Here is a 7,671-nt window from a genome sequence, read left to right as displayed (position 1 = left end):
CAAGAAGTACAACGACCTCACTCGGATGGTCAGGGTGAGTACCCTTTCCAGTGTCCTCCTCATCCTTGCATGTGCACCTCACATTATGGGCAAAGGGAACTCAAAGGCCTAATGGCCATCCCTCCTCCCGCAGCTATGGCACTGGCATGATCATCAATAGCACTTTCTGCACTTTACACACTGGTCAAGCTATTCGACCATGGGAGGCTCTGCACACAACAACAGGGCACCACACTGGCCATGCTATTCGAACATGGGAGGCAGTGCACACAACAACAGGGCACCACACTGGCCATGCTATTCGACCATGGGAGTCAGTGCAGACAACAACAGGACAACAAACTGTACTTAGAGGCCGTCCTTTCTCTTGCAGGCCAAGCTGGCCAAGAATATGAAGAGCCGGAATGTCACCGGGGGAGGCCGTGGCCAGTTCCAGGAGCTCAGTGACCTGGAGGAGCGCATGGCTCGATTCATGCGTGGCCGGGTGGTTGGCCCCGTTGCTATTGGAGATGCCGACCCTGTGCTGGGCCCCAATGGTAAGGACATGACCGTTTGGACCTCTCTCGTTCCCCTTGCGCTTCAGATCTACATTCTTTGCCACTGTCCGACCAATGCGCATAATGCCACCACTCATGCCTCCCTCGCTGACGCCCTGTCCTCATTCTAAAGCTACTCTTGTGCCTTCCTGCTTTCAGCTGGTGAGGAGGAGGTCCATGAAGCTGAGAGTGCCAGTCCCTCGGAAGAGGAGGACGACGAGGACAAAGAGGAAGGCGGCACATCGGGGGAACCCTCATCCGCGCCAGGGGATGGCAATGGAGGGGACACGTCTTGCCTGGAGGAGAGCCAGGGGGAAGTGTTGCAGGGGGGTGCAGCTCCTGGGCCCAGTGGCGTCCAGGCAGGCGGGAATGGTCGGGCAGCATGGCTGCCTTCTCCCCAGAGGGGGGAAGTGTTGCAGGCGAGGGCAGTTGCTGGGCCCAGTGGCGTCCAGGCAGCTGGGAAGGGTCGGGCAGCACGTCTGCCTTCTCCCCAGAGGGGGGAAGTGTTGCAGGGGAGGGCAGTTGCTGGGCCCAGTGGCGTCCAGGCACGCGGGAAGGGTCGGGCAGCTCGGCGGCCTTCTCCCCAGAGGGGGGAAGTTTTGCAGGGGAGGGCAGTTGCTGGGCCCAGTGGCGTCCAGGCACGCGGGAAGGGTCGGGCAGCTCGGCGGCCTTCTCCCCAGATGGAGAGTCTGCCCTCCAGTCCGAAGACGGTCCTCGCCCAGGAGGTGCGCCTCCTTGATGAAATGTCCGCGGCCTCCGAGCGGCGCCACAACGAGTTCATGGGGGTTGTGGGACAGTTGCCCCAGGCCATTGAGTCCCTGGCTCATAGTGTGGCCGCTTTCGGGGACTCACAGGCTAGGGGTGTCGACCAACTCGTGGCAGCACAGGCCAGGGGTGTCGACCAACTCGCGGCAGCACAGGACGCGAGTCGCGAGTTCATGAGTGGTGCCGTGCAGACACTGGCTGATCTGATGCGGGCACAGAACAGGGCAGTTCGGGCACTCACTTCTGCCACACTCGCTGTGTCACGGAAGCATCGACAGGGCACCCGCCGCCCTGCTGCAGCACAGCGGTCTGGCCTCCACCAGATTGTTGCGCTTGCTGCAGTGCCAGCCCGGCCGATTGCCAGTGTCTCTGGCGACCAGCGAGCGCCTGGCATCAGCCAGCTTGCCCCCATTGCTGCAGCCGCCACTGCCACTCCCCCAGCCAAGGTGCGACGAGTTGCTGCAGAGACTGATGCTGCCCAGACACAGCTGCAGCAGTCAGCAGCCGGACCCTCCAGGGCCGGACCTCGTCTAGGCCGACCCCCAAGGGCATCTGCCGTTACGCATTGTGGCTCTCAGGAGCCTTCCCCCAGCCTTCCAACACCCACAGGGCCCAGGTTGAGGCGGAGCAACAGGTCGGGCAGGGGCCGGAGAAGCCTGCACAAGGACTCGCCCTCTCGGCACACCAAGTAGAGGGTGTCGGCAACTGTTTTTTTTATATGGGGGTGTTTGTGTTCTGGAGGGGGGGGCTTATTTTGGAAAGGACGAAGATGAAGGCCAATTGGATTGACAAGTTTTGTTATTCCTCCCCAGGTTGTGGGAGTGAGATATGTTTTTCACTGTTTTTTGGGGGTCTTGTCTGTTTTTCTGTTTCATGTGGGAAGGGCCCTGAGTTTGTTAAATAAAGCTTTTTATTTATTCAGCTTGTCCAGGTGTCATGTTTCAAGTGGTTGTTGCGTTAACCGGCTGAGGGCTTGGGGAGTGGCTGCATTCAGGTGCGTTCATTGCCACAAGCCATTCCCTGACAGGGGGCCTAGAAGTGTCGTTCAATAAGCCGCTGGCGGACGGCCTTTGGATCATGTGGCTCCCTTCTGGGCTGGTACTCCTCCTCCTCCTCCTCCTCCTCCTCATGGTCCTCCTGCTCGTCCTCCTGAGGTGGTGGCCCAACGTGAGGTGGCAGTGCCTGAGTCCTGCGGATAGCCAGGTTGTGCAGCATGCAGCAAACGACGACGAACTGGGAGACTCTATCCGGCGAATACTGTAGAGATCCGCCGGATCGATCCAGGCAGCGGAACCGTTGCTTCAGGACGCCAATCGTTTGCTCTATGATGTTACTTGTGGCTTGATGGCTTTCGTTGTATGCCTCCTCCACAGGGGTCCTGGGCGCGCGGAGCGGTGTCATGAGCCATGTGCACAACGGGTAGCCTTTGTCCCCAATAAGCCACCCCCTTGGTGGAGGCTGTGCCTCGAACATGTCAGCCACAGTAGTCTGGCGCAGGATAAATGCATCGTGGCTGCTTCCTGGAAAGCGGGCATTGACAGCTAGGATGCGCTGCCTGTGGTCACACACCAGCTGTACATTGAGGGAATGGTAGCTCTTCCGGTTGCGGTAATCCTCGGCATTGTCAATAGGTGCCTGCATAGCCACATGCGTGCAGTCAATGGCACCCTGCACCATGGGGAAGTCAGCGATCCTGGCAAATCCGACTGCACACTGCTCCTGCCTCTCTAGGGTCATGGGAAAGGAGATGAATTGGTGTCTCCTTGCGAAAAGGGCATCGGTGACCTGCCGGATGCAGCGATGCACGGCGAACTGGGAGATGTTCGCTATTTCCCCAGCAGCGGCTTGGAAGGAGCCACTTGCATAAAAGTTCAGAGCCACCGTGACCTTCACTTCCACCGACAGAGACGTCCTGCACATCAGCTGTGGATGCAGATCTCTGTGAAGCAGCTGGCAGATCTCTGCAACCACCTCCCTTCTGAAGCACAGCCTCTTAACACAATGCGCGGCAGTCATGGTGAGATAGGACACCTGCTGCCGGTATTCCCTGAGTGGGTAAGGCCTACGTTGCCGATGCCTGATGGCCCCTCTGCGTCTAGGCATGGCTGCCCCTCTCACACAGCGTCTGCGAGCCCTTCGCACATAATGCTGGAACTGAGGGTTGGAACCCCATGCAGCCCCCATAATAAACTTGTAAACAGTGAAATCACAAAGAGTCAAATTTCCAAGCTCTGGCCAGAAGCCAAAAATACCTCTCCTATGTTGTCCCAAATCAGTAAGGTCTGTTCCTTGGTCTCTGTCCAGAAATCCAAAGCACTAAAGTCATTGCAGCAAAATGGCTGGCCTTTATAGTTCAGTTTAAGTGCCCTTTAATTTGCGCTCCCCGAGGCCCGCAGGGCCTCTGCTGCGTTCCAGTTCACAGTTCTTAACAGCACCACGCCCACATTGGGCGGGCACCACTGAGTTTCCGGTTTGGGGTGCACAAACTGCGTTGCACGACGAAATGACGTCATAAGCTGCGCGCGCAGCTGAGCGGGCGCAAACACTTTGCGCCAGCGCTAAATGTCAACTGAAGTTGGGCGTTGGCGCAGACCGGCCTGTGCCCGGGTGCTAAGTGCCTAGCGCTGGATATCTACCCCTCTTATGGCATTAACAGCTGGCGAACGCAACTGAATTTCTAGGCCAACGTCTTCAGGCTTGTTTTTTTAACACTCTTAGACCTTTTAGAATTATTATTTATTGTGGCCATGTTTGTTTTAAACCCTTGATTTCTCTGACTGTCACTTTAACTTTTCTCCTTCCTGTCTTTTGCTTCAATCCTTGATTCCATTTCCTGTCTCCCTGCACAGGTTCCCAAACCCCTGCCATTTTAATTTAAACACTCCCCAACAGGTCTAGCAAACACTCCCCCTATGACATTGGTCCAAGTCCTGCCCAGGTGCAAACCGTCCAGTTTGTACTGGTCCCACCTCCCCCAGAACCGATTCCAATATCCCAGGAATTTGAATCACTTCCCCTTGCACCATTCCTCTAGCCATGTATTCATCTGAAAAATCCTTCTATTTCTAATCTGACTAGCACGTGGCACTGGTAGCATTTCTGAGATTACTACCTTTGAGGTCCTATTTTTTCATTTACCTCCTAACTCCCTATATTCAGCCTATAGGACCTCATCCCGGTTTTTACCTATATCGTTGGTACCTACATGCACCACGACAAATAGCTGTTCACCATCCCCTTCCAAAATGCTCTGCAGCCGCACCAAGACATCCTTGACCCTTGCACCAAGGAGGCATCATGTCATCCTGCAGTCTCGTTTGCTGCCGCAGAAACGCCTATCTATTCCCCTTCCAATAGAATCCCCTATTACTATAGCTCTCCCAGTATTTTTCCTCCCGTCCTGTGCAGCAGAACTACCCACCCACAGTGCCAGGAATTTGGCTGCTGCTGTCTTCCCCTGATAATCCATCTCCCTCAACAATATCCAAAGCGGTATATCTGTTTGAGAGGGGGATGGCCACAGGGGACTCCTACACTACCTGCCTGCGCATACTACACTGCCTGGCGGTCACCCATTCCTTTCCTTTCAGTGCAGCCTTTACCTACGGTGTGACCAACTCATTAAGCATGCTATCCACGGTGGCCTCAGCATCGCGAATGCTCCAGTATGTATTCATTCGCAGTTCCAGCACTGCAATGCGATCTGCCAGTAGCTGCAGCTGGATACACTTCCTGCACACATGGTCGTCAGGGACACAGGAAGTGTCCCTGATTTCCTACATAGTGCAGGAGGAGCATACAATGGCGCCGAGCTGTACTGCCATGAGTTAGCATTTAATTAATTAAAATCAAATTAAATCAAATCAATTCCTCCAATTAAACTACTATTAATTGGTATACTTAAGGGCCCTTGTTTTCCAGCAGTCTCCGCTACACAATAGAGAACCTATAAACTGTAGACCACAAAATATAAGTTCGGAAATAATCGAGAAAGAGATAAATACTCACCAAGCAATCAATTACCTGCTTTCTGGTGACGTCACACTTCGATTCTTTTTACTTCTCTCTCTCCTCTCGCTGAGTCTGTGCCTCTCGCAGGTCTGCCGCTCAGCTCCAGTCCCAGGCTTCCTCGCCGCACTCTTTTTATCCTCGTCTCGCTGACTCTGTGCATCTCGCAGGTCCGCCGCTCAGCTCGGGTCCCAGGCCTCCTCTCCACGCTCTTTAGGAGGTAAATTAAAAAATAGGACCGCAAAGGTAGTAATCTCAGGATTGCTACTAGTGCCACGTGCTAGTCAGAGTAGAAATAGAAGGATATTTCAGATGAATCCGTGGCTAGAGGAATGGTGCGAAGGGGAGGGATTCAAATTCCTGGGACATTGGAACCGGTTCTGGGGGAGTTGGGACCAGTTCAAACCGGAGGGTTTACACCTGGGCAGGGCCAGGACCGATGTCCTAGGGGGAGTGTTTGCTAATGCTCTGAGGGAGGGTTTAAACTAAAATGGCAGGGGGTTGGAAACCTGTGCAGGGGGACAGAGGAAAGGGAAACAAGTATAAAAGCAAAAGATAGGAAGGAGAAAAGCAAACGTTGCAGTCAGAGAAATCAATGGTTTAAATCAAACATGGCCACAGTAAATAATAATTCTAATAGGTCTAAGAGCGTTATAAAAACAAGCCTGAAGGCCTTGTGTCTTAATGCGAGGAGCATTCATTATAAGATGGATGAATTATCTGCACAAATAGAGCTAAACGAATATGATTTGATTGGGATTACGGAAACATGGCTCCAGGGTGGCCAAGGCTGGGAACTCAACATCCAGGGGTATTCAATATTCAGGAAAGATAGGCAAAAAGTAAAGGGAGGTAGGGTAGCATTGCTGGTTAAAGACAGGATTAACACAATTGTAAGGAAGGATATTAGCTCTGATGATCTGTAATCTGTATGGGTAGAACTGAGAAATACCAAGAAGCAGAAAACGTTAGTGGGAGTGGTATATAGATCTCCAAGCAGTAATGTGGAGATTGGGGATGGCAGGAAAAGGGGAATTAGAGAAGTGTGCAATAAGGGCACAGCAGTCATCATGGGTGACTTTAATCTACATATAGATTGGGCTAACCAAATTAGTAACAATATTGTGGAGGAGGAATTCCTGGAGTGTTTACGGGATGGTTTCCTGGACCAATATGTTGAGGAACCAACCAGAGACCAGGCCATCTTAGACTGGGTATTATGTAACGAGAAAGGATTAATAAGCAATCTTGTTGTACGAGGCCCCTTGGGTCGGAGCGATCATAATATGATCGAATTCTTCATTAAGATGGAGAATGAAGTAGTTGACTCAGAGACTAGGGTCCTCAATTTAAATAAAGGAAACTACGATGGTCTGAGGAGTGAGGTGGGTAGCTTTGATTGGGGAATGTCACTCAAAGGGTTGACGGTGGATAGGCAATGGCAAACATTCAAAGACCGAATGGATGAACTGCAGAATTTGTTCATCCCAGTTTGGCATAAAAATAAAACAAAAAACGTGACTCAACCGTGGCTAACAAGGGAAATTAGGGATAGCATAAGATCCAAGGAGGACATATAAATTGGCCAGAAAAAGCAGTAAACCTGAGGATTGGGAGCAGTTTAGGATTCAACAAAGGAGGACAAAGGGATTAATTAAGAAGGAGAAAATTGAATATGAGAGTAAGCCTGCAGGGAACATTAAATCTGACTGCAAAGGCTTTTATAGATATGTGAAGAGAAAAAGATTGGTGAACTCAAGCGTAGGTCCCTTGCAGTCAGAATCAGGGGAATTTATAATGGGGAACAAAGAAATGGCAGACTAATTAAATACATATTTTGGTTCTGTCTTCACAAAGGAGGACACAAATAACCTCCCAGAGATGTTGGGGAACATAGAGTCTGACGAAAGGGAGGAACTGAAATAAATCAGTATTTGTAGGGAAATGGTGTTAGGGAAATTGATGGGATTGAAGGCCGATAAATCCCCAGGGCCTGATAATCTACATCAGGGTACGTAAGGTAGTGGCAGTGGAAATAGCAGATGCATTGCTGATCATCTTCCAACATTCGATGAAATCTGGAACAGTACCCATGGATTGGAGGGTAGCTAATTTTACCCCACTATTCAAAAAAGGTGGTAGAGAGAAAATGGGGAATTGCTGACCGGTAAGCCTGACATCGGAAGTGGGGGAAATGCTAGAGTCCATTTTAAAAGATGTAATAGCAGAGCACTTGGATAACAATGACAGGAACGGATAAAGTCAACAAGGATTTACAAAAGGTAAATCGTGCTTGACTAATCTACTGGAATTTTTGAGGATGTAACTGCTAAAATAGATAAGGGAGAACCGGTGGATGTGG

Source organism: Somniosus microcephalus, unplaced genomic scaffold (assembly GCF_052327205.1).
Source record: "Somniosus microcephalus isolate GS21.2 unplaced genomic scaffold, FLI_Smic_1.0 unresolved_chr4, whole genome shotgun sequence".
Taxonomy (NCBI): domain Eukaryota; kingdom Metazoa; phylum Chordata; class Chondrichthyes; order Squaliformes; family Somniosidae; genus Somniosus; species Somniosus microcephalus.
Note: the sequence above shows the minus strand (reverse complement) of the source record.